At 43.8% G+C, this 27,298-nt stretch overlaps 1 long non-coding RNA gene across 2 annotated transcripts; it reads left to right on the plus strand.

Moving 5' to 3' along the window:
- Positions 1-693: 693 nt before the first annotated feature.
- On the plus strand, positions 694-27,298 carry LOC128148954 (uncharacterized). 2 transcript variants are annotated; one of them, XR_008237483.1, is made up of 5 exons: positions 694-818; positions 5,154-5,246; positions 26,227-26,308; positions 26,431-26,539; positions 27,177-27,298. It is a non-coding gene; the product is annotated as an uncharacterized LOC128148954 (long non-coding RNA). The 2 variants fall into 2 exon arrangements; XR_008237482.1 differs by having other exon boundaries at positions 26,431-27,298.

Below are 27,298 nucleotides of genomic sequence, written 5' to 3' on the forward strand. Positions count from 1 at the left end.
TCTCCGGGCAATTACCGCGCATTAACATGCACGCCGGCGAGGCACCGCGACCGCGACCGCGGCCGCTCCGCGAGGGGGCGCGGCGGCCTCTCCGCCCGCCCCTCCCCGCCTCAGCCTCTCAGCGCCCGCCTCAGCCCTTCCGCGCCTCCCGCCGCTCTCCTCAGCCCGCCTCAGCCCCTCAGCGCCTGCCTCAGCTCCTCCGCGCCTCCCTCTGCTCTCCTCAGTCTCTCAGCGCCCGCCTCAGCATCTCTCTCCGCCCCCCTCAGCCCATCAGTACCTTCCTCTGCTCTCCTCAGCACCCACCTCAGCCCCTCAGCACCTTCCTCTGCTCTCCTCAGCGCCCACCTCAGCCCCTCAGCACCTTCCTCTGCTCTCCTCAGCGCCCACCTCAGCCCCTCAGCACCTTCCTCTGCTCTCCTCAGCACCCACCTCAGCCCCTCAGCACCTTCCTCTGCTCTCCTCAGCGCCCACCTCAGCCCCTCAGCACCTTCCTCTGCTCTCCTCAGTGCCCACCTCAGCCCCTCAGTGCCCACCTCAGCCCCTCAGCGCCTTCCTCTGCTCTCTTCAGCTCCTCAGCACCCACCTCAGCCCCTCAGCACCTTCCTCTGCTCTCCTCAGCGTCCACCTCAGACCCTCGGCACCCACCTCACCCCCTCAGCGCCTACCTCAGCACCTTCCTCTGCTCTCCTCGGCGCCCACCTCAGCACCCACCTCAGCCCCTCGCCACCCACCTCAGTATCTCTGCTGCCGCCTCAACGCCTCCTTCCGTCTGCCTCAGCCTCTCACCGCCCTCTCAGCACACCTCGGCCTTCCTGCAGGTATGTTGGGACTTGTAGGCCACCCTAGAGGAGCCCCCAGCACCGGTCCACTGAAGGAAAAAGGGTCAGGTGCAGTGCTGGGCCTGGCCAACCAACCTGGAGGTGTGAGGGCCCAGCTGGCGGGTGCAGCCTTTGGCTGCGGGCAAGGGGTCCAGCCAAGCCCCTCGCACCTCTTGGCGCTGGAAGGAGCACTGTGCGCAACACAATGAGACGAGCCCATCTGTGTGTCTGCAGACACTAAATGCCACGAGGACCTGACGTTCCAGAGGCTGCGTGTGTTCAGTACCATCCCACAGAAGCCCCTTGTGCATCTCCGGGCGGGGTGGTCTGCTGCGGCTATGGCACAGCCGGAGCTGTTGGGGTGGGAGTCTGTGGTGTGGTGTGGTGTGAGCAGTTATGGAGTTCACTGACACTGGTGACGTCTGTGCCATTACACTGGCACAAAGCAAGTGCTAGCTATAAACAAGTCACTAAGGCCATAGAGAGTTTTCCTAAAATAGCCTTTCCCAAATGTTCTATAGATCGATCAGGCACGTGTTTTATTTGATATAAACGTTTACTTAGTAAAGAATAAGTGCAGGTCTAGCACATGAAGTGGGCATTATTGTAAATATCTTTTAGCAAATATAAACACTTGAGTGCAATAGTTGTGTGGGTTCATTCATTTCATGAGTGGGAGGGAACTTCATTATGGCCTTGTGGTACCACTATGGTTTCAGCTTTCACAAAGGAAATGCTAGAAAAATGGTACAGGTAACTGCATTACAGGTGCATTTGGTTGCATATCCTAGTTGTCTGATGGGCTCGCACAGAACTGAGATGTCAGTGCAGGAACCACGCATCTCCCAATTATTAGAAGAATTAGGACTGTTCATCTGACGTGAGGTATTCAGAAAGGCAATTTGGTTGCATCTCGCTGACACAAGAAGGTAGCCGCCTTAATTTGGACTAGATTGACACCAGGTTTTAAAAGCTAAAATGTCATTTGAGCCACATGTGGCAGTACAGGAGAGAGTTTCATGCAAAAAAAAAAAAAGGGCGAAACAATATGAATATAGGACATGAGGCAGTGGAGCAGGGCAAATCAGCTGACACTGAGCTGTTTTTCTCATGGTTAGATGGATACTGGTATCCACATTAGTTTGTATGCATTTGCATCAAGTAGTGTAGCATATGCTGTTTAGTAATTTTCTTAAGAATGTGGGTCAGGTTAAGTATTTGATTTCATTGTCATTATTCACATGCTGTAAATTTCATACACACTAAGGGCTTTGCTGGATTAGGGTTTAATTAGTTTGCCATCTGATGAGTCCTGTGGTTTTGGGAAAGTAACTTACTTTGCTTATTACCTCCATATTTCTGACCTTGTGATAAAGTCTTTATCTACCCCCTTTCCTCTTAGGAACACTGGAAGTTTAGCCCTGGAAATTTGAGTCTGCAGAACTGACAGACTGAAACCCTCAAATACAGGTGACTGTGGAAGTGGGAAATACTATTAACAGGGATTTTATTCTTGTAGACATTCTCTGTATACCCACCTGAGAACATCCATTTGCTGATAGACAAGAAACCGAGTGTATTGCATAAGAAAGCAAACTAGGAAAATTGTGGGCTGTGCATCACAAAATACTTGGCATTCTCTGCAAGTGTTTGTGTACCGCGTTGGGAGTGCCGGCCTCATTAACTGGCTACCATAAGTGGGCAGCATTCCAGTCCCAGCATACACGACTGCCCTCAGGGCCTGCATGGAAAAATGTGCTGACTAAACACTCCATACGCACCATGCATTCATGTCCCTGGCTCAGCATTGCTCGCTTGCTCGATGGCTCGCATGTTCGTGAGGCTGTCACAGCCACAGGAGAAATGGGGAATCTCTGAGTGCTCTTCTGTGGAAGCAGATTACACGCAAGTGAGCTGCTCTCATTCTAGCTAGCTGCTTTGACTCCAGTAGCAGGGCTGAAAGAAGAGGCAGAGCTGCACACACTGAACCACAGGGGAACCATTGTCTTATGCTGAGATGAACCCAGAGCTGTGTTAGCTCGGGACTGCAACCTTGGGTGTCCCACAGAGTTGCAGCCTGCGTCATCCAGGGTAACCACTGAACAAATGTGATGCTCAGATACCAGCAGCAGACATTTGTGACCATGGGGGTGGGGAGGGAGTGTAATTTTTGTGATTTCATGGATGAGGCTAGCAGGATCTCACAGGGAATGTATCCCTTTTTCCAGGCCCATAAGACCAGCCGTGACAGAGCATTCCCATATACTGTTCTTGTGTTGGGACACAGACTCTATTCAACTGTCACACAGATCTATGTTAGGGTCTTTACCTAATTCCTTAAACGTGCTGTGTTTCATATGCGGTCTGTGTTGAGAATGTGCATTGGATAATGCAGCTCAGAATGGGGGGAAAAAATTATTCCAACTTCATTAGCATTTGTGCCTAATGAGCAGTATTTCCCAGCATCTTGCATCTTGTACAGACAATTTAAAATTCTACCATGTTGATCCTGTTGTGATTTTTTTCTTGGTCTTTGCCTTGAAAACAAAGATACAGAAAGAAATGGAAGGAAAGCATGTCAGTTGGCAACTGAATTCTGTTGCTGTTTCATCACAACCTTTGTGTGTCATCTTGATAATTTAAGTTGTCTGAAATCACAGCACTCTGTCTGTAAAAAAAGGAGATAAAAACACTGCTTTATCAGAGGTTTTGAAAAGAGAAATACTGTGGCTGGGCAATGCTAGAAGGACCATGTGAGCACACTGAATGAGCTGTTTCGCCCAGAGATTCAGGGAAGTAACATTTTTCATGCTGTACATTACACATTTATTGATGCACTTGTTAGGACTTTTTCTTGAACGTACAGTGTATGTGTGGTAGGCATAAGAACTGCATTCTGTAGAGGAAAACAACCACTTTTTTCTTGAATCAGGGGAACCACAAACACAGTGTGTACTTCATTCCTATATCAAGTATGCAGTGGCCTTTTTTGCATATCAAAAAACAACAGTAGTTTTGAAGACAACAGTAAAATGTGGAGTGCCTAAACTGGACCGGAGAAAACTGTTAAGTCTGTGGTTAAGCCACTGACCTAAGAACTGAAAGAATTTCTCTTCCCCACTGCCCCCCATATCTCTTGCCCACACGGACCAAGTTCTCTGGGACAAGAATTTTCCTTTGCCAACTACCACAATAATGTCCTAATCTTGCTAATTGCCTTTAGGAAGTCCTGCCCTATAGACTGTATCAAGGGTCTTCAACTCAGTAACATAAGCTCTCTGGAGAAAAGTAAAGACCTTTTTCTTTTTTTTCTTCAAGAAAGAAAAGCACTGATGCATTCCACATGCTGCTTTTATGAAAAGCTTCTATTACCTTTTTAGCTAGCTTGGCCCAATTTCATTCAGCTATCACAACACTGAATTTAGATGATGAGACTGAATTACTCTATTTGATGTGTTTAACACATAATAGAAACCTCTTTTAAGAAAATGTGGTGTTGGGATTTGAAGAGCTGAAATGTTAGGTGTTTCAATAAAAGAGGCCTTTATTATCGATGATTTTCCCCTCAAAGGCTTCCTCCTACACAGACAGTAAGACTATTCCTTTCTTACTGCAGCACAGCACAATAATACACAGTAGTCCTGGCATGCTTGTCTGCTGCGAAGTTGAGAAACTTAAGTCCTATTTTTAGACATGCCGCTGGATATTCTTTTTAGGATATACAGAGAAAGTGAGGATGGTGAGATGGTGATCATGGGACAAATCCTCACCATTTTCCCCAGTTTAAATACCTCCATTGCCTGCAACTGAGCCAAACAGATTCATACCAGTCTAAAATTTGGCCTGCACCTTTAAGAAAATTTTTACTGTAGGTCCACTTCTTCCACAGACTTTTTGCTGTTCAGCTGCCCATTTGGTGAGCCTCATGCACAAATTACAGCAGAGGCCGCCTTGGGCAAGTGAAACACCCACTCCTTTCTGACTGCTTATTTTTTCCTTCTTTTGTATCACCTGTCATCAGAGAACCCAGGAATTTAACAGGAGTGTTATGATGGTTAAAATGGCAAGGTCAAAAGCAAGGGATGGAACAACAAATCCACAGGTTTGACAGTAGTATATACCAATGAGACACGGATAGATGCAGGAAACTGAGCCGTATGCTGAGAATAATGGCGGAAGAGATGTGAAGACTAAACATTACTGTTGTTCTTGAAAATAACTTTCATGCGTGGGGAAAAACCATTATGCTTGGGTAATCTAAGAGAAACAATTCTAGCTCCACAAATGGAGGACACAAGAAACTAGCTGTGTAGCTACACTCACTGTTTTCTGTAGACAGGTCAACAGAAAGGAACTTCAAAATGGGACTGAAAGGAGGATCGTTGGAGTGATGTGTTCATCTTATAAGACCTCACCTCCTGGAGTCACGTGAGTAAGCAAGAATTGCACCTGTTACAGCAAGCAAAAGCTTTCTAGCTTTAAGAAAGCTTGAATATACAAATTTTAATAGTCTATAAAACAAATACAAAACTTAACATTTATTTTTAGAAGAATCTCGTGGGATTTGCAGTCTTGCTTTAGCATTAGCTGCGTTGCAATAATGCTGCCTTTTCTCTGCTATTTATCACCGGTCTCTTCTGTTTAGGCTATAAACTGTTTGGGGCAGGAAGTGTCTTTTACTGTCTGCTTGCACGGCAATGCCTGAATCTCAGCTAGAAGCCTCTAAGCTCTGCTGTAATGCAAATACTAAATAATAGTCACAGAGGACTTAGCCCCCACCCCACTTGGAGGCCTGCCAGTCTGCGGGGTTTGTTCTAGCAGCAGACATGCCAACAGTGAAAAGTGACAAATTTTGTTGGCGAAAGATATTCATAGGTCTAACAAGGATAAGAAACACCCGCCTCTAGAAACAGAGGCTTATGTCTCTCTGAGGATAAACACACCCAAGATTGACTCATGCTGGCATAATTGCCTTGTGCAATTTGTCTATTGGCATTAGATGTGTGTGAGGCAAAAAGACAAATATTTGGTTAATCAAACAACACAGGGATAATAAAAAATAATTAGGCAGCTTTACCTCTCAAACATTGCAGCAGGTGAGTTGCTGCTCTTCCCCTCAGACAGGCATACCCATCCCTGCAGGCAGAGCTTCCTCGTGTTTGATTTATCTGCAGCAAAATAACCAGTTTATTTGGTTAAATGTTATAAGAGTAAAAATAATAAATAAATAAATAAAGTCTGGTAGCCCACAGTCTGGCGAGGGAGGGGGTGTATACTGTGGTGGAAAAAGCAGGCTCATATTCCACAAGAGAGCTTTGTCAAGTGTATTGCATAAGGAGATTACAGCCCTGAGTCTGAAACACGGCTGAAGGTTTTAGTTGATTTTGCCGCTACCTCTGTCATTAGCACGCTGCTGAACTGCATCACAGCAGCCCTTCTTTCGTCTGTGTGAAAAAAGGCTCAAGGTCCATCATTACATTTTTCAGAGCTGTTACCCCACATAGCTATTAGCTTCATTCCCCCAAGCCCTTTCTTGTTGTTGTTTTAAATAAAGGGGAAGGAGTTGGATGGGTTAATCATCTGTTCACATTATACCCTGTGCTCTTGGATTCATTTGATGTGACAGGGCTATAGAGAGGACATGAGTCCAGATTCTGCTGTGCACTCCCTGTATAAGGCTTCTCCTGCACTTGGGGTTTTGGCAATGTAGTTATGTTGATTAGTAAAATGAGAAAAAACTCCTCACACCCCTGTGTGTCGTACTTCTGTCAGCAAAGCTCTGAGTCAGTGCCAGTTTTGCTGGCAAAAGGAAAAAAACCCCAAACTTTTCCTGATGCAGCCTCTTCTTCTGTGTGGAGAGAGATTTTACCACTAGTTCTCATACTGTTCTGTGGGAGGCCTCATTTCCAGTTCTGCAACCCTTCTTCCACATCTGTATGTGCAATGCCTCAAAAGTGGGGTGACCACATATATTTCTCAAGCAATTCATTATGTCTCTCATCACATACCTAGCAAGCAGGCTGTCCTGGGATCAGCAGGGCCTGCTGGATAATCCACATCCCTTTCCCTGGGAGGAGCAGGACCACAAAGACCACTAGATCCAACATCCGCATTCTTCCCAAGATTCATCTGCACATCTTATGTAGCTGTGTCCCTCCATTGTGCATGGTGGGACCCGGGAGGAGCTATTGCCAGCTTCCACTTGTGAAACACCCGTGAAGTCTCTTTCCCTTAGGCATTCTGGTGCACATGTCTTGTAGCTTTCAGTTACGTAGTCATCTCTGGGGAGAGCCTGGATAGACTAACATCTCTGTTTTAGAAGAGCTGCAAGAACCCGCAGTAGATAAAAATGGAAGGAGCTGGCTTTCACAGCTTTCTAAAAGTTGAGACACTGTAAAACAGCCTGGACCAAATTATATCAGTGGAGGATCAGCCCAAATGCATCTGATTGGCATTACCTGTTGAGCTCCTTCATAGGAGGTGGAATTCTGCAAGCAACCACCTGTGCGTTCTGGTGTTCTTCCTGGCCTCACAGCCTGCTCCTGCTCTACTGAGTCAGGCTCTTGGAGACCAAGTCTATGAAAAGCCTGCGGGTAGTCTAAAGAAAACTTGCAACATTATTATGAATATTTAAAAACTCAAACCTGTCCCCTGCAAAAAAACTGGCTCAGCTGTAAGTCATTACAGTGATGATAATAGAAAGGACATTTTATTCACCTATCAATCATTCTGCCTCTTGATGAGTTGAGAATTAATCTGCAGAAGGAAAAGCAAACACAGATCTTTTGTTTCTTCCAATTCAAAGTCCTTTGAAATCAGTGTCGTCCCAGTCAGTAAGTTTTGGATTAGGTCCTCATTCTGCCTTCCTTTCCCCTGTCCCTACAGTACCATGAAAATTCAGGCTGTTTCTCTTTACTTCCTTCCTCTTCTAAAATGTCTAATAATCAGCCATCTGGTGTCCAAGATGCCTTGAGTATTAGGGCATTTCCTTTATCCAGGGGAGGCTTGTGAGAAAAAAGATAAATGTGTTCATGACCCATCCCTGCTGTGTGCTGATTAGGGTCTGGCATTTTTTCTTTGTTCACCGTGATTACTGTAGCGCTGAGTCGGTCGGTAGAGAAACATATTTGAAGGGAGAATCTTAGTTTCTGGTCTAGCAGATTTCATGGCATTACTTAAGTATTCTTAATTAGAATTCTATAAAACAGTGTAATACTTGTAATATATGTTAAAGACAGAGTGGGATTTTGAAGGGAAGAGGCAAAGGGAGATCTATAGAAAATACTGCGTATCCTAAAGAACTGCAGTCTGGATTCATTCTCATTTTAATTCTGGCTCACAGTGGCACCCTATTTTTCAGAACTACCTAAAAAACTTAACCCCTTCCTTTCATTCTATATGGCAGACTAGTAGCCAGAGACCCAAAGCTGCTATATAAGCTGTGTGCTGGGTTCTGTTCAAGTCAGTGACAGTCCCTGGGGAACAAGGGTTCTGTGTACCGTGCTGTGTAAAACTGGGTCAGGTCTCAAGGTAGCCAATGGATTGAGATTCAAGTTTAAGAGGAAAATATTGAAGGGCACAGAGAAACTGTGACAGAGCATCCACTGGACCATTGCATTTTTTAACACAAAGCCTGGAGGGAGAGGGCAAGTCAGACTAAAATGAAAACAAAAGCAGCAGGAAGAATCTGCCATCTTAAGCTCTTAAGTAGAAGACAAAGAAAAGAACTACCCTTTTTATTCTATGATGACTTGTAGGCCAAATTCTTGACATAAAGGAGGTTTGTGTCTTGATTTGTGAGCCCTTGGGAGTTGCAAATTTTTTGTTGCCTTACTGTGGTAGCATGAAGCAATGCCAATAAGGTACTGTTCATATTCACAGAACGATACTCCCTTCCCATTAGGGTGTGGACAGTCACTAGACATTTGTACCAGGAATCTTCACTTGACGGAATGTTTGTAAATAGTAAACAATTTTGGTCGAACAGGAGTTTGTCAGGTGAAAGAGGAGTAAGAAGAGACATCCTTAAAATAGTTTTAGGCTGTTTCTATACACCTTAGTTTTCAGCAAACAAGTATTTCTAACTTTTTTTTTTTTAAAGTCACCTTTAAGGGCATGTACTATCCAAATCCCTGCTTGAACTCTGCATACAGTTCAGACTGTGGGTTATGGTAGTCATACCATATTTAAGCTATTTAGTGCATCCATTAATTAACCAGCTAACAGCATACGTTAGCATGAGTGCAAGAAGTAATAAGATAGCCTAAACTTTCTGTGCAAGACTATGCAAAACTTCCTTTAACTGGAAACATTTGCCTCAGTCAGTGTAAAGAGCCAGAGCTTCACACAGCAGATAGTCGCTGCCCAAACTACTCACCAAGCACAAATGTACATGCAGATAAATCTTTTTCTGATGATGCTACAAAAAATAGTGAACCACGTATTCTGCAGTCTGCTCAAACACAGTAAAAAAGTCTTTATAAAATCCAATGGGCATAATTTTTACATTAACATGTGACTTAAGTTTCTCATTTTGAAAGCATACCATGGTAGAAATGCTCTCCATTTTGGTTCTGTGGCTATAATGTATATTCCTAAACATGTAATCATGATATTCGAAATAAAGTCTTGTAGAATAGACCATTTCAGACAAATAGAGGCAATTTAAAACAATACACCCGGAAGGCCGAGTTTTGATCCCTCTGGCGTCAAAAAGCCTTTGAGCTGTTTGTGCTGACACTTTTACTCACCTTTTCCTGCAACAGGCACTAGCAGACACTGTTAGTCAGTTATAGTTATGATTGATCATTATAAGTGCTTCACGGTCCTGCTTCAGTGCTATGGAACATTCTGGGGAGGCAGGATGGATAAAGTCTAGATAATCTGAAATCCTGGGCTGTGAAACTGAGATGCACGGTGTTACATTATCATTCCTGATACTGGTCCCGACTCAGCCAAGATTTTTAAACATAAGTTGTCATGCTAAAGTCAGGCTTGGAGATAACACTTCTGTGTCTTGCTGAATCAGGGCACATACATAACAAGGAGATTTAGAAATCCAGCTCTGAACTGATTCTCATTTTGCAGTAGTCAAGGTTTTATTCCTGAGCTGCATTCCACAGCTTTGGACTGAAGTGGGCACGCTGCAGTCCCACTGCAATCTCAGTACTGCAGTCCTGCTCTTCTGCCTGCTTCCCAGCAGAGAAGAGCATAGCCTGCTGATGAGGCTTATACAGATACTTGGGATGGGTGGCATTGCTCTGATTTTAGAAAAATCTCCTTAGACAGAAAGTGCTAGAAAGAGCAGCCTGTTTCACTACCCTACTTCTGTCAGTAGCTGCTAGTGTGGTAGGGCTCAGCTGCCCCAGTTCTGCACAAATGCACAGTCTAATCTTGCTGATAATGTCTGGAAAGAGAATGGTCATGGCCAGTTCTTGTCAGCATTTGAATTCAGTCTCTTGGTTTTCTGCTAACTCTTCTTCCTCAGTTTCCATCACAATCATCGACTTTCTCAATAACACCATCTCTGGAAATGGTTTGCACCGGAAGCAAGATAAGCAGAACATGAATGCTAGCAGGAGCTGAGCCAAAGTTTTGAAAATTCTGGCTCTCACCCCACAGCACCAAATAGGAAGCCCTTTGCATTCATGGCAGACAAATATACAGGAAAGGACAAAGTAAACCCTTACCACTTTCCCTCATATTTGAGCTTAGTTTTTCCTGATCCAGCAGCTCACATGTTTCTTTACCTCTGCTCTCACTGCAAAATTGAAGAATTCAGCCAGCTGAGAAATAGTCAGCTGGCCCTGGCTACTGCCTGCTTCTGGAGTTCACAAGGTAAAAGTCCCCATTGTTTTCCGATGGGGAATATTGCCTGACAAGAACTGAGCAGTTGATCACAATGAGGACAGAGGTCTCAGCGCAGGGAAGTGTTTTTATTCAGGACGTTGCATAAGCATAGAGTTAATTTTAAGCCCATACTTAAGTGCTACAGCAGTCAATACGACAGAAACATTTACATTGAAGTTAGTATCTGATTTTAATTGCTACTGCACAGGCTTTGCCTAAGCATGCTTTCAGGTGCTGCCTTGGAAAGGAACACAAACCAGCACAGGCATAAGTATTTTGCTAAATCAGAGCTTGTTGTAGTATGTTTTCTCACTCTGGATTGTCTCACTCCATTCATGGAAGGTGGAAGAAACCCAGCTTTTACCATTGGAATGATCCCTGTGCACCTCAAACTGTAAGTTATTTTCATTAGAAGAAACAAGTGAGTTGAAAAAGCTAACCCAGAAGACTTCGTACTTCTATAGGGCACTGATCTTCTCAGTGTGTCTGTAAGTAGCTGTGTAGGTCCAATTCAAACCAGGGGAGAAACTCCCCTTGACTTCAGTTAGCTCATGGTCAGGTTCTGAGCAGAAGCCACAAGGCTGAATGACCTGCTTATCACTAAATAGCAGATGATTCACAGCTTCTGACTGAGAAGTCAGGAATTCTAACTGTGGGTCCTAAAATTGGTGCCACTCTGTTTTCTGAGCATACTAACAGGGGAGAGGCAAATCTCTCTGAAGGCAAAAACTTGTAAAAAACCATAGAATATAATTGTCTTAAGAAAATAAAGCTTTTCTGTGTCTCCCATGTGGTATGTCCTATGGGAGCTTGGACACTCATCTGAAGGAAGAGAGAGAGGACTTTCAGCCTTAGCTTGATCATCATGAAGAGGTAATTGGAAAGTTGGATCTGTACTTGGGGATGACAACCAGTTTACACAGACCTTTGCCTCTCTGGAATGCTGTCTCTTGTCATACGCACTGATAACAAACCCCCAGTGTCAGGAAGTAATACTAGCACATCCTCTTTGCAACGCTATCTAAAAAAACAGGGAGGAATTTCTTTCTGACTGAAATAGAGTGACACCAGTCCTACAACAGCCATCTGCATGCCTCTCCTGCTTCCTTCCTTGTTTTTATTCTCAACTCTTTTTATAGCCAATGTATTTCCAAACACACCACACGAGATTCTGAGTTGCCAGCTTTTGCAGTTTCTGGTCACTTGCATTACACTAATGCAACATGTTTGCAGCAGCCCTCCTCCTATATAATTTAAAAATACAACTGGAGTAACCCAAAGCATAAACACTAAGCCATGAGAGGAAAGTGGCAGAGTACAAGGAATCAAATAGGTCAGCTACCTGGACTAAAGAACCAGTGGATTGGCATGGTGTCTCTCACATCTCAGGTGCTCATGTTTCCACCACTCGATGCAGTTTTCTGTTTGTTCTTTGCTCAGATGAATCCCCCTCTTCCCTACAAATAAAATCCTGGTTATAGGGAAAGGAGATGTTGGCACAAAGCAGCATGTTGTGTTTCTTTCCCATGGGGAAGTCCTGTTCAATAAAAATCGAAAACGGCTTTCAAGAACAACAGAGTCGTCTTGGTAAATCTGTCTCCTCTTCAAGTCAGAATACGCCTTTTTTGCCCTGAAGAACTAAGGGAAATATGCTCAAACTTTATTTAGGCAGTGCAAGGAAAGAGCCTGTAACTGTAGCTTGCGGTTTATTGGGAGTACGTGTTTCCACTACTTTGGCTTCCAGTCAGTATAATCATGATTTCCGAAACCATTTCAAGAAAGGGAATGATGACCCTGTGGTTGAGACATTGAGACTGGACCAGTCTGGTTCAGTTCCTGGCTCCTTCAGAAAGTATAGCCATGGGCAAATCATCTAATCTGTCTGCCTCCCCCATGAAGTAGAGATGATAATGTTTCCTCTGTCTGACATGTCTATTTAAACCGTACAGAGCACTTAGGATTTAAAATTGCAAGGATGAAAAGGGTAGATGTGATCCACCTCTGTACTTCCCAGAATCCTTTTCAAAAGGTCAAATTTTGCCCATTACAATGGGCATAATAAAAAATAATTCCATTGGTTTAGTGGAGTTACTCCACATATTCATTGAGGTAAATGAAGTCAGAACTTATAATACTAGATCTAAGTGCTTCATGTTGTTTCTTACTCTTTGATGGGATTGCAGTCATACCTATTTGAAACAGAGTGTCTCCAGCACCCATCCATCCATGAACCTCTTTTCAGTTTCAGCCTGTTAGCTCTGTAGTTCTGCACCATCTCTGAGATTTGCAAACTCCTCCAAATTCAAAAGCATGGTTCAGTCATATTGCCTATCTTTTACCAAAACATGAAACGAAAAAGCTCCCCTCAAGCCATAAACACCGTAATTTACCCTAATTTCTTCACATTTAAAATAAGAAATCTGAAATATCAAAACCACAAGCATTCAAGTGTTTCCATGAAGAATAATCAGGATGTTGGACTTGCTAATAATTTTATGTAAGTGTTCAAGCTATGAAAGAACCCATATGGTACTTTTCAGTTCTGTATTTCTGTTAAAAAGTGATATGTCTGTAGAATTTCAGCAGTTGTTGGTTGTCCTAGATGTCTTCAGAATAGCATGTGCTGTTCACCTATGCTGTGAGGCTAAGAATTTTAGCCCAGCCAATGCCCCCTGTACTTCCCCTACATCCTGACCCCCCCACACCCTTCAAACTGGGAAAGTTTCACAGTCAGAAAGGTTGTTAACAGAAATTTGCCCAACTCCACTTATCGGCCTTGGCCCATCTGGAAAACAGCAGAACGGGAGCTGCAAATGTCTTTCTGCTCACATCTTTCCCTCTCTCACATGCCCCAGAGCTACACAACGGGAGAGCTGTTCAGAATATCACAGTGGAGTTTTGCCTACAGCTCTATGCTGAGCAGATACAGCCATCTGCAAAGAATTCACATTTCAAGACATGCCAGTTCCAATGTATCTGAAAATCGCAACTAGTCAGCAGGAATGGATGCAGTCTGCATTGCTAAACGCTTGGGTGCACTCATATAATTGAATAATTCAATGTTGTGAACTCCCTCATCTCAGACAATGTGTTTTAGATATTGACTGCACAGAAGGTCAGCTTGTGCTAGAAAAACAAACAGGCTGCTTTGCTTAGAACAGCAGTATAGGGAAGGCTGGGAATAGGCTATGACAGGAGACATTTAGCCTTGTTAATTGTTGTTACTGTGATGTGGTCAAAGCATTTCAACCTAGCTTTTAGCAGTCCAGACTTAATGCGCTCTTTTTTTCATACAGTGATGTGTAGAGGGACTAATCCAGATTGGCTTCTGATTACATTAGTCATTACATAGACAGCTCTCAGTCCAAACCACTGACTGTCTAAATGCATGAGACATACGGGCAGGAGGTGGACTGTGCACCAGAACGTGGCGCAGGGGTGCACCAGCTTCTGTTCCACATGCTATGCTGCCTGTCCGCATGAACAAGGCAGCTTGTGCAACTCCCTAATAAAGTATTTATTGATTTCAAGCAAATTTCATAGAAGGGTGAAGATACTAGAGATAATTAAATCCCTACCTGTTTGGGAAAGAGAATCTTATGATGAAAGCACGAAGCTGTAGCATGGACTCATTACTGATTAGATACCAAAGAAAAGTTCTCATCAATGTCCTACCCATAAGGAATGCTTCGTTTGGAGCATGCAGTTAACCACAAAATCCAAATTGCTTTTTGCTCACAGAATTACTTGACACATCTGAAAGGTTACGCACAGGCAGCCCAACTAATCATATTAGGCCACATGATCATTCAGAGGTAAACTGGAAATGAATGGCTGTCCTTTCTTATGCTTGTTCCTTGAATCAAGTTATCCAGGCTCTTGCCGTCAGCGCAAGCCGACATCCCCAAACGGAGTAGCTTTGCTCCCAGAGAAGCAGTTGGGAATTACAGAGGGGAAGAAAAAGTAAAGTTACCCATTAGCAGCTGAGCTGAGAAAAGAACACAGGGTTTTGTCTGCACTTTGAGCAAGTGAAAAATAACCACGTGGACTGCAATGTATCGGGTATGTTAGGGACTTGTCTGCCTTATAGAATATTTCCAAGGGTCTAAGGTTCTAAGTATACATGTTTTTTTTCTAAATGGATGCAGTTAGAAAGACACAGCCTTCTTCACTGGGGACACAAGAAAAGTAGAAAAAAAGTGCTTAATTAAGGCATAATTAAGTGGTTGAGTCACCATCCCTGGAGGTATTCAAAAAGCGCGTAGACGGGGTACTCCATAACATGGTTTAGTGGGCATGAATGATGGTTGGACTCGATGATCTTGAAGGTCTTTTCCAACCTAAATGATTCTATGAGTCTACGATTCTATAATTTATTTTTGTCTTCTGCAGGGGCTATCGCTATTCTGTGAGACAGATAAAGCAACACATTAGAAAGGCACATAAACTGTGCTGCCAGGGAAACCTGACTTTTGTTCTTGTTTTGTTGCTTCCTTTAATCCTACATATGACATTCCTGCTGAGAGCAGACTGGTAGAAGCTTGTGAATAATGGAGAGGCATAACACTTAGCAAAGTCATCGTAATGCCTATCTGCTGCACAGAGTGTTTTTATTTAACCTTTTCTTTTTAATAGGTGCTTCAAAGGTATATACATTGAGGCAATTACATGCAGAGAAATCAAAAAGATACCACAACAACAAGTAATAAGAATACCAGGAGATACAGAAATAGTAAATACCTGCTAGTTTGTTTTTTTTTCCCCCAGGGTATCTATGTTCTAGGGTGAAGCGACAGTTATAAACATGTTAAGACAGCCTTTTTTTTTTTTTTTTCTTTGGAGAGATGAGAAATGCTGTCTAACTTGTGTGATATAGGGAGAACACTGGCTGAGCAGTCCATCACCTCAACCTCCTATAACACCACCCTTCTGGAAGATACATTTTCTTTACACACTTCTCAGGAAACACAGATGCCCTGATGAATTAAGTTAAAATATCGCAGGCAACAGAAGACACGCATATATATTAGGTGTTTCCTTGATGGCAGGTGTGGTGGGGGGATGAAGCAGTATGGGGAAAGCAGTATGGAAAAACAGACTGAAAAATAACAGGGTATGGAGCCCTGTGCACATGCATCTGGGGTGGGGAGGGGGGAACAAAAAAAAGCTTAGCAAATGAGAAATATCAATTCAGATGCTTACAAACCAGCTGTAATTGATTATCTTCAAGGCTCAATTAAGCTGCCTGAATCAGGGGGGTTGCTGGGAGAGTTTGTAGTTGGAGGTCAGTCTGATTTATGGTGGTGCTTGCTGTAAGACCTACCAAGGTGCAAGGCAGGTTTAGTAAGTGTTGAAGTTACCTGTAGACAAGGATGGACTCCTCATAGTCAAGTGCAGTTCAAGTACTAGGACTGCCTCTTCCAGCATGTTTTAAAGAAGCAAAATCTTTAATACAGAAAGGTAAGAAAAGAGAGAACTCTTTCAAGAGAGTGAGGCCCTAATGATAAAGGCTGATTCTGGAGGCAGTGCACTCTCTGGAGATTAGAGCATGGCATTAGGAGAGGAATGCAGTTCTGGCTTGCCTTCTAGTTGTATGTGATACGTAGCTTTGGGCATATCTCACAGGTAATCTTGTGATCTCCTTGTAAACTGGGGCTGATAAAACTTACCTAACTATTTCTTTCAAAAGGTTTTTGAAAAGGTTGATGATTTAATTACGAGTAATTTATCACGATGACTTCTATTTAGAGGAACTTTTCAGCGGTCCTAATAGGCAAGGCTCTAAACTGACTTTAGAGACAAGTGCTGTTCAAAGCCTTGCAGGACCCAGGAAAGACAGGAAGGAAAGCTAGTTGTCTGTCTTAAGCTGTGGGTTACTGGCAGAGCTGAAAGTGGACTGCAACTGTTTCATCTGGTAGCCTGGGAAATGCTCTGTAACTGTGCAATGTTAGAGAGAATTCTTGACCCTGAAAATCAGGAAATAGACTGGACTGGCTCATCCCCCATGTGACTGGGCACTCCCTTCTGATTATTACCTGGGACCGTGACAGCAAAGAACAGGAATGTAGTCAAGGTATCACAGGAGAAAGCTCAGACCTGGGCTGTCCAAGAGGTGTGCTGGATGGTCAGAACAGTTCCCTTCTGTTCCTAAGACCTGCGAAAACTTAGATGAAAAGCAGTGTAGCATGCTACAACTCTGACACAAGCTTTATATGCACATACAAACACTCTTCATATCAGTTTTGTGATTTTAAATTATTTGGCAAAGGGGAAGAAAACAAGTGATTGGACACACATCAAATCCACCTGACCTGGGCTGTGGTATATATGATTCAGTTGAAAAGTTCTAAGCTCTAGAAATAATGGCTATTGGCACTCTGCTACTGTTCACCGAGTCAGCTGATTCTGTGTTAGGGCGGATAAATAAGTATCAGCCTGCATTTCAGAGAGCAGGGAAGTGAGGAGGTGCAGTGACCTCTACACAGCTGAATCATAGGAATCGGAACCTGCTGGATGAATCCTGTATTCCTGGCTAAAACTTTCTCTCCAGCTTGCAGTACTATTCCATTCTTATAACTGAAATTGAATCCCTTTTATCTTTGCCAAATCCTAGACTCCCTATTAATTTACTAAAGCACATAGAAGGTGAAGGATTCTCTTCCCATGTATCTTGCTGTAAGCTCGCAGAATTGGTGTTTTCCAGGGCTGATACAGAGTTGGACCTGTTTTCATCATGGAACTATCCTGGTTCCCAGATTCTGTCACAGGCATCTTTAACGGAGAAGCATTAGCCATTTAAGAATCTGCCCAGCCTTCAACCCTCTCTGCGGGAGTGCTGAGGAAAGGCTGAGTTATTGCAGTAGGGGGGTGTGCCAGCTCACATATGGAGGTAAGACTTGCAAATTTAGGCTGGGAGTCCCGGGGCAGTACAGATTCCACAACCACTTCTGGAAGCAGCTGTGATCACTGTACTTTCACATACGCACAGCACAACCTCAGAGAACTTTTTTATAAAGAGAGGGAGGAAAAAAAAAAAAAGCCACTAGCAAAAAGAGACGACAAAAGCCTTCAGGAGACAGTCATTTTATCTGCAGTTTGCGCTCAAATAACCCAAAATGGCTGCTTATCTGTAGCAACAATGGAGCCCTTAGTGATTTAAAAGTGAAAAAAAACCCAACCCTGAGGGGCTTATCGAGTTACTTAGATAACTGTTCTGCAGTGATGTCACAAAGGGACTAAATTATGAAGTCATAGGGAAAATGCAACCCTTTTCTGTCACTGCGAGTGAAGGATCTTGTCTGCTAAACTCAGATGCAAATTTGAAATACTGACACGTGTGGGATGTTCAGGGCTGAGATCTTACCTGTCTCCCACTTGGAATTTGCAGTAAAAGGTTCAAAAATTTTCACACAAAATAGGGCTATTTAAGGATGCTGGGATAAAAATGTGTAAACACTTCTGTACCATAAGAAGAGTTGCAGAACAGATGCTAGCTATCTGTGGAGGCTGCTAAACATGAAGCATTGATGTTGCAGATAAGAGTAGTGCTTATTTCCCGTTCCCTATGGGCTTGATCCAGTGTCTCTTGAAGTCTTGAAAAGGCTCCCAATTGACTTGTCTTTAACCTATTGCTCTTTCTGCCAAAAGTAGACATAGTTCTTTAACCCATTTTCCCTGTCTTGCATGAAGAGCATCCTCCAGTAAGCCAGAGAAAGACACAGACTCACTGAATTTATCAGAAGGTAAAGAATATGGTCACACCTCGAACTCTCAGCTTTTTTATAGGTCTGGCTTGCCTCACACCAACCACTTAGTTCCCTGGTGGAGTGAGCACTTGTCAACCAGGGGAGAAACAAGTTAGCTGTGTGATTAATTGTCAGAAAAGTGACTGTGATGTGTCCTGACAAAGTCCTTCTTGGGTGGGTTATTTTGCTTCCTAAAGCGTTCAGATGCATAGGTAAGGAGAGTAGTCAGGATGATGGCCCACTTTCACTGGGACTGTAGTACGTATTCTGAAAAGCAGTGAGTATGAGCCCCTAACCCCCTTTTACATCTCTGCAAATTTTATGAGAGCGTTTGTTCATCGCTATAGCAAACCCAGGGACAGAAGCATGTCTGAGCTAGGGTGGGTTACGTATACATCAGTGTTAGTGTTGCTTTGGAGGTGACAGCCCTTACTGCAAGCTCATCTCTGCACACCTGGATTCTACCTTCCTAGGCAGAAAGGCCAGAGCTCACCTGTGGTTGCTGAGGCTTCATCAGCTCTCTCAGAGATAAGCAACATACACAGCTTTTAGTGACATCCCCTGAGCCTTGAGGTGACACGACAGTGAGAAAACAGCCACCCAATAACATTGTGCAATTCTGCGTTTTCTCCCAGTCCGGGAAATTACTTAAGTACGAAATTGAGCTGCTTGGGCCCATGTGTTTGTTGCTACTGTTGTTGGCGTGCAGCCACTACCCAGATGAACCAGGTCCCTCAGGGCTGTAAATCCCCTTCTCTCCTCCCCGGCACGGTGGCGTGGTCTCTCTCTGGTACCACCGGCTCTCCGGCACGGTAGCAGCGATGCCAGATGGTCCTGGGGCAGAGGAAGAGTTTCGTAACAGGATTCCGGGTATCTTGGTAACGCCGCACAGATACAACTGGGAACTGCAGCAGGGGCTGGGCTTTGTCCCCGGCCCCCCTCGCAATCTCCCTCGCCCCCCGCCCCCAGCAAAGCAAGCCGTTTGCCTCGGCTGCAGCGGGATTGCTTCCCGAAGCTTTGGTGCCCTCTGCAGCCAGCCGGGCCGGGCCGCTGCCGGGCGGGGAGAGGGCTGCCGAGGGCGGCGGGCCTTCGCATCGGCAGCATCCCAGCGTCTCCCGCAGGTGTGCGGGGAGCGGCTGCGGCGCGGGGCGGGCGGCGGTGCTCCCGACGGGAACTGCAGACAATCGCAGGAAATGAAAAAATGTAATCCTGCCGGGAGAGAGCTATTTTCATTCCATTAACTTCACGCGCTGGTGTTCCGGGTGTCGGAGGCCGCCGCCGCCTTCGAGAAAGGGAGCCACGGAGAGTTTCCATGCATGTGTGTACACACGGGGCTAGAGGGTGAGGGTGGATGTACTTCTTTCTATCCCTTATATTCTGTGTTTTCTCGACCCCCGTCCGTGAATTCTGCAAAATACAACCTAGAGATCCCCCTCTGTGCTTTAACTGAGCCACGTGCAGGACAGATAAAGAACCTGCTTTCTTTAAATGTACCTGAATCAAGAGAAGCCCTCTTGCAACCTCTGGAATAACAGCAGCATAAATAAGCTGAGAGTCAGACCTGTTCTGCTCCCTGTCCTCTTGCCCCTTGTGTCCAAGTGCTGTTTCATGCACAAGGAATACTTACAGTGTGGGCAAACGCAAGAGCAAGCTGCTCTCCCCACATCCAGTCCCTCTACTTACACAAGCCTCTTGCATCTTCTGTGGACCTATTATTTATGAACCTAAATATTCTTTTATTCATTGTGCCATGCATTTATTCATGTTTTTGCCGTAGGACCCTCAGTCAGGGACTGCCTCCCTACTGCTTCGGTCACTAGGGAATATAGTTAGGGACAGATCTAGAGTAAGAAATTGGTTCTTGCCCAAAAATATTTACAATCTGTCTGTGTGTGTGTTTATAAAATAGCAGAGGTGTGAATACTTGTATATAAAAATCTCAGGAGCGAGAAACTCTGGGGTGCTTGAGAAGATGGAGTAAATCAGCAGTTGTCTTGATGGACTCACTGCATAAATCATTGTCAAATCTGCTTTCTTCTCAGCACTGCTTGTGAGAGCATAAAGTTTCTCTTGTTGTGGGCATGATGAAATAAGATGCATTTCAGGTGATTTGGATCAGTCTGAAGGGAATGGTACCTGCCCATTCCACTACCGATAGCTGAAATGTGGAGGTAACTGTGAGGGGTGACCTCAAACCATCTCCACTATGCACTAACAATCTCTGAGAGTTACTCACTCTCATGTCCTGGTGAAATATTTTTTCAGGTGGCTGTTTTAGTGGTTTGAGTCTTATCACTGGAGTCCCATGCTGTAATGTATTCTCTGTTGGAGAGCTTTGCTTTCAGATCTTTCCCTTCTTTGTTTCCTGTTGTTGAAGCTGCTATTTTTTTTAAACACAGCTATTCTAAAATCATTGCTTATGTCCAATATCCCACTTTCCTCAAAGGTACGGTTGCCAATAGAAGTTGACTTTGATGTTCTTGGCACAGCTTTGCCTTCAGCCCCTGATGTGTAGGTCTTAGCATCTCTGGTCAGGAAAAGGAGCTCCTGGTGGTGGCTGTTGCTTAAGCACAGGTGTTGTGCGAGCTCAGAGGAAGAGGATGTTGGACCCCTTGGGCCCAGCTCAGAGCTTTGAAGTAATTTCAGGCTGGCAGCCAGCTGTAAGCTTGCTCGCAACTCCCTGGGTTCATCAGAAGTCTATTTCTATCAGGCAGATGTGTCTTTCAGCAGCCACAATGGATACTTGTCTTGCGGACAGAACCCCCAGTCACTTTTGGCATCCCTCCTTTCTTGGGGGGTTAAGGGGTCTGTGGCACGCACATAGCATCCTGTAGTGTAACACCCTCTGTGTCTGTGGTGGGGAATCCTAATGTAAACATTCTTCCTGAAATGAGCTCTGAACACTTTCCTTGACTTGGTGCCTCTGCTGAGCCTCAGTCTGAGCAAAATGTTCCTATTCCTTCTGTCAGAAGCATGGAGGCAATTAAAATAGCTCCTGCTGCTAGCGATGATTTCATAGGAGGTAAAAATAAATAGAGAAAAACAAACAAGACACAGGAAGGGCATTTTATGATGACAATGTGTCCTAACACAGAGACCCTAAAATCAGGGGTGTTTATGTATGTGTGTTAAGGCAATTTCAGAAAGAGATTTGGCTCCCCATGGAAGTCACTGGCTCAGCATAACTCTGGATTTGGCCTTGTGTACACACTGAGAATTCCCTTACAATTTCTTTGAACGTAGATAAGATCCAGTCTTTTGCCACAACATCAAAAGTTGGCTGCTGTGACCAGAAACACTGGTGAATCCAAACAGCAGTGAGGAAAATAATGATGCCAACTTTATTGGGTTGGATTTTCTTGCATGCTCAACTGACCTTTTGGCACCCAAGAAAAAGACAGATTTTCTGTAGGGCTCAGCACCTGGGGCTGTATCTGTACTCTTGAGCTCAGTGGCTAAGCAGCCATTGAGCTGTGACTGCTGGAATCCTGGGGGTATGTGGAGCACATCCTTTCAGCTGGACCAAGGTCAGTAGTTAGTTAAAAGCAAAATAGCACTGTGGCAATTTCATTGCTGGGAGGGGAACCCAGCTGCCAGCAAGAAGCCAGGTATTTTATTGCGAACTAAAACTTCAGGGCAGTTTTGTCATCCAAGAACACTGACCCTGCTTAGCCATGAGGAGATTTTGTGTCCTGTAATCCCACATTGATCTGGATTACTTTTTTATTTAAAGAAACTGACCTCCAGCAGCCACACCAGGTCTCTCTGGCCCAGCAAGCGAGTCCTGAGCATAAGTAAAGAAACAAAATTTCTAACTCAAAAGAAATGCCGGTGAGCAATATTGGGCCTCAATTAAAAGGCCAAGGAAAACAGGAGAGCATTATTTTACATAGATCTTAACATTTTATTAGTAGATAAAGTAGTTTAACAAGTTCCATTCATTCTGTTTCTCAATTAATAAATTAAGGGTTACCAAATAATCAGCACATTTGCTAAGAAATAAGGCATCGTTAAAATTCTGGCTTCTCATTACTAGCAGCCAGTCCTGTTTCTTTTGTTTTTAAAGAAAGAATACACACTTCCATAATGCAAGTATTAACGAAAGACACAGGAAACCTATGTTTACACGTCTGATGTGACAGACTTCATGTGTGTCTTTGGGTAAGTTCCCCAGCTTCTCTGTGTTTCAAATGTACTTCAGAACTTCTCTGCCTTCCAAAGGTATCATGATGTTGAAGTAGGTAATGCTTAGATGCCTTATTAATGAGGCTATGATAGTCATACTACGTGCAGAAGTAAAGGTAGGAATATCAAATGCACAGTAGGTGCTCAGGCACCATTTGCCCTGACTTGCAGTGCATGTCATGCAAGTCATCCAAGGTCCCCTCCCTCTCTAAATACCATTCTCATGCATTTTCCTAAACATTCTCCCATGCCCTTGCTAATTTTAGCCTCTATACTCCACTGAAAAGGTCTCTCTGGCACCATCAGCTATTTGATGTGACTGTGTAAACTCAGGCAGTGCTCACTTAACTATCTTCATCTTTATAACAGAAACAAGTCCTAAAAGACGCGCTGTTAAACTTCCGGTTTAGGCTTCTTCCTGAAAATAGTCCTTGGATTGCATGTGGGCTAGAGACATGATTTCATACCTGCTATTCCTGGAACTTCTTTCCTGACCATGAGCACTACCCAGTTATAACCTCTCCTAAATGCACTTCCTTAAGGTGACTTCTAAAAGATAAATGACGTGTGTGATGTTGCAAGCCTGAGGTTGCTTTGTCAACAAGGAAGAGGCTTTTTGTCCCTATGTGTGAGTGTGATAACCATTGAGCAGAACACAGCATTATTGATACAGGTATTCCAAGAGACCCTGCATTCCTACCACGCCTATTTTACATTTGCCTCCTCACCTGCCAGTGTTTCCTATTACTACTTTCTTACCAGAGCTGTAACGTAGTAGCCCCTTGTCTGTAAGTCTGGGAAACAGCTGTTCACATCCATGCTGCCATATTAGAAAAAAATATATTTGAAAATATAGTCCTCGTGCTGAATGAGAGTAATTCTTCCATTTTACGCGCTGGGCGTTATAAGCCCACTGAAGTACTTTGTGCTAACAACAAAGATAGGCTGCTTGGGCTGTATTGGAGGGCAGTACCTCTAAGGAGCACAAGGGCTGTGGAGACATGATAGTTCTGAACAAAAAGAGGGTGCTCTGCTCCTTCCTTGACCTTCTGCCTTACTGTACTGTTGGGGGGGTGTCTACCAAATCTTGTTCAAATCTATCTTCAGTATAGGCATTTCAGCATTAGATCAGGTGAGAATTGTGCCATAGTGCCCAGTTTACTTCAGATAAGATGTGAAAAAAAGTGGCGACATTACTGGTTGCTTAAAAAAAATCCCTTGACTTTTTTTTTTTTTTTTAATAGAAGCAAACATCCTTGCCCCCTGTTACTGGCCAGATTGCCATTGTTCATCCCTGGAAAGTGTTTGATACCAAAATCTATCCTTTAAAAAGCAACAAAAACATTATTGCTAGAGCAGCTATTGAAAAGTTAACCTTCATGGTACAGAGAAGGATGGTGTCTGAATATGAGATATAGTCCTCATCTACAGACCTTGCCTTTGACACCTGAGTAACTCAGCCCCTCATACTCATCTGCCTGGTCTCATAATCATACAGTTAGTGTTACAGTGTTTTCACTTAAAAGCCCCATTTCCTGGAGTCACATGGTTTCATGTAAACCTCAGCTTTCACTTTAATAACAGAAAATAAGCGAATTCTTCATGACTTCAGAAAAAAGAACAAAAGAAGCTTGCACATATGACTGCATGGGTCCCAGAGTAATGCAATAAAGAACACAATTTTATTTAATTGTTTTAAAGTTAGCTTCCTATCACTTTTCAGATGTTTGAATGCATGTAACAGGTCATATATAAGGTAATGAGACAGTATTAGGAACTGAGGCACCAAGATGTTAAGGCTACATGAAACAGGAAGATGGTTGCAGAGATGGAAGTGGAATCAAGTTACCAGCATCTTAAATCCAGCTTTCCCACAGCTGCCTTGCTGGAAAAGGAACTGTTAACCTTATAGCAGTGAAAGATGTTATTTGCAAGACTCGGGTTGGGGATGGTGAGCAAAACAGAACATTAAGATGTTAAAGTTGCAACAAAACCTCAATTCTTTAATAAAATGTCATCTATGTGTGACAGAGGAACAAAGTCATTGTGAAGCTGGAAGCCTATGAAGTGGTGACTGATGGCTTCATTGTGTTTGGGACAGTTTCAGAAAGCAATTCCTCAATACTTGCTGGACGAGCAGTTTTTCCACTCTTCCTTAGGCCGGGAGCCAGTCTGGTCTTTCCCAGAAGTGATGAAAATAAGCAGCTTTAGCTGGAACTCTCCTGACACTTTCCAGCAAAAGGAGTTTTCCAATACAGCCCCACCAAACAAAAGCATCATTGTTCACAGGCCCATAAAAACACTGCTTGCAGATGTCAAGTGAGCAACTTTAAAAGAGGAAACCAAGTTTTGATAGATGCCAGTGTCTAATCACCATCAGGCTGCCGTTACGCTCTGATGATTCATACACAAAGTGTATCAAGAAAGGCCTAGAAAGCTGTGCATAATATGTGATTTCCTTCCTCTTCCTCTCTGAGGGCAGCAGTTCACATGTGGCCCAACTGACCTTTAGTCTCTGAAGGGATGAGAGACTAAAGAGCTGACAGAGATGTGTGTTCAGGAACGGAAAGCATTGATGTCTTACGTTTATTTGGTTTTCTGGGACTGCTTGTGTTTCATGCATTGGTTCTTTCCAAATTAAAGCAGGGGAAACAAAAGAAGTCAGAAGTTTGTCTCCCAGCCTTGGCAGAACTCTTTCATGCTCTTTGCTGTTGCCTACAGTGTACACAAGCAGCTCACCACTTACAAGAAGCCAGGACACTAACGGGACAGAAAATCCCACACAGCTCATTTTCTTTCTCTAAAGCTGACGAATCCTATCTGCAGCAGGATGCGAATGGCTGTTACGATGCAGAGTGGAGGTGCTGTAGGAGTCTTACCTCCAAAGCCAGGCCAAACTGCAAATCCCCGTGCAAACACACCCTTGTGGTTTTATTACCTGCTAAAGAGCTACTTTCTCCACTCTGACCTGAGTCTCTACCTTTGTGCATAAACATGGGGAGGTCACCAGTGAATATCAGGACCCTCTCCCAGGAGCCTGAGGAGTTGAGCAAGCACACTTGCTTGGGGAACCAATTCTGCAGCTGACTTACCGGTCCCCATCCAGAACTCCACTGCCTCAAATCATAGTTAAAGACAGTTGCAGTATAAAGGAACCACAGGGTCCTGCAACAGCATTAATGTTAACAGCTCTGGAGTTACTGAAAAGCCACTGGGATAGGAGTCAGTTGCACCTTCTCAAGCTCCCCCATCGGCCTCCTTTCCCCACATGTCCACAGACTGCCTGAGAGACTGGAATTTTTGCCCCTTCAGCTGGTCTATATGAGAATACTTTCGCTGTCATACAGCCTCACGATACTTTTTGAAGAAAGCAGTATTATAACCATTGCAATTACTGAAAAGTCAAGTTTTACTCCAGAAAGTAAAGCTTGTAGGAGTCAGGAATACACTCCAGGATCTGGTCCCATGCCAGCTGACACCAAGCACATCAGATGGAGAATAGCAGACATTTGCTAACAGCAGGATGCTGTATTTTGGGCCACATTTCTCTTGTTTGCAAGCGATTGCTGCAGTTATAGAGCAGGTGGCACCTTGAAGCTTGACAACACAGAGTTCACCGTTTTTTTCAGAACTATGACCCAAGGGGACGTGACCTGGAAGGCAGCAGCTCCCTCAGTTTCCACCGAAGAGGCTATTTCTATTTCACACCAGGTGAGCAATAGCGCGTGTCACACAGCAGAGAGCACTGCAGACCCAGAAAGGGTTCTGGTCTAGGGGGGGGAAGTCGAATTTAACTGGATTTTTTTTTTTTTTTATTTTATTTTTTTCGGAAGGGGGTTTCTTCTTCCTTTCCCATGCTTTTTTTTCCGCTGGAAAATGAATACAGCAACAAGTCAAACCAATCCCAGCTTTTCAGGAGAAGTTGAACAGATCACAGCCAAGGTCATACATGAAAGTAAAAACTCATCAGGATACACACAGGGTCAGAGCGGGGTGTAAGGCTCCCAGCTGCACTCATCTGAAGTGTGAGGGTCAGTATAATATGCTGAGCCTATCTTTAAAGAGCAGGTGGCCTTAAAAATAACAGGATCCAGGTACCTCGGTAGCTCTTGATTTTGGTACAGAAATAATTAGAGATCATTTTCTCAAACATTTCTCTAGAAATATAACAAAACTTTGCTCCACTTGCTTTGAGATGAGATTCAGCTCAGATCATTTTGCTCTGGAAATTGAGCTTTTAAGAGCATTGGTACTTGGTGTGAAATCACAAGACTAGAGTTTTGAAAGAGCAGAGAAAATCAAGGCAGCAGCAAAACTACATCTGTGATGAATGAAGTAAAATCTCTGGAGCAGTCCCTGTAGACTGACTTTAAAGAACTGTATTTGCATTTGATATTTGTTCTGAGATGTGAGATAGGCATGTGCCAAAGGTACTCTCTTACCACATCAGGGAGGAAAATAAAATTCTGAGGTTGGCCACGGTTTTCCTTTGAGTCCCTTTCTGTGCCTCATTTATTTACCTGTAAGTGAGGGATTACGTTTTCTGTTCACAGCTTTGTCTTTTGTCTTTTTGACTTAGGATTTCTTTGGACTAGAGAGACTTGTTTATTAAAGGCTTGGATGCTACTGTATTGTACAAATGAAGATAATTAAAACATTTACAGATTTCCACAAACATTCTGAATGCTATTATCCCTACAT

This window comes from Harpia harpyja, chromosome 12 (assembly GCF_026419915.1).
Source record: "Harpia harpyja isolate bHarHar1 chromosome 12, bHarHar1 primary haplotype, whole genome shotgun sequence".
NCBI classification, from domain to species: domain Eukaryota; kingdom Metazoa; phylum Chordata; class Aves; order Accipitriformes; family Accipitridae; genus Harpia; species Harpia harpyja.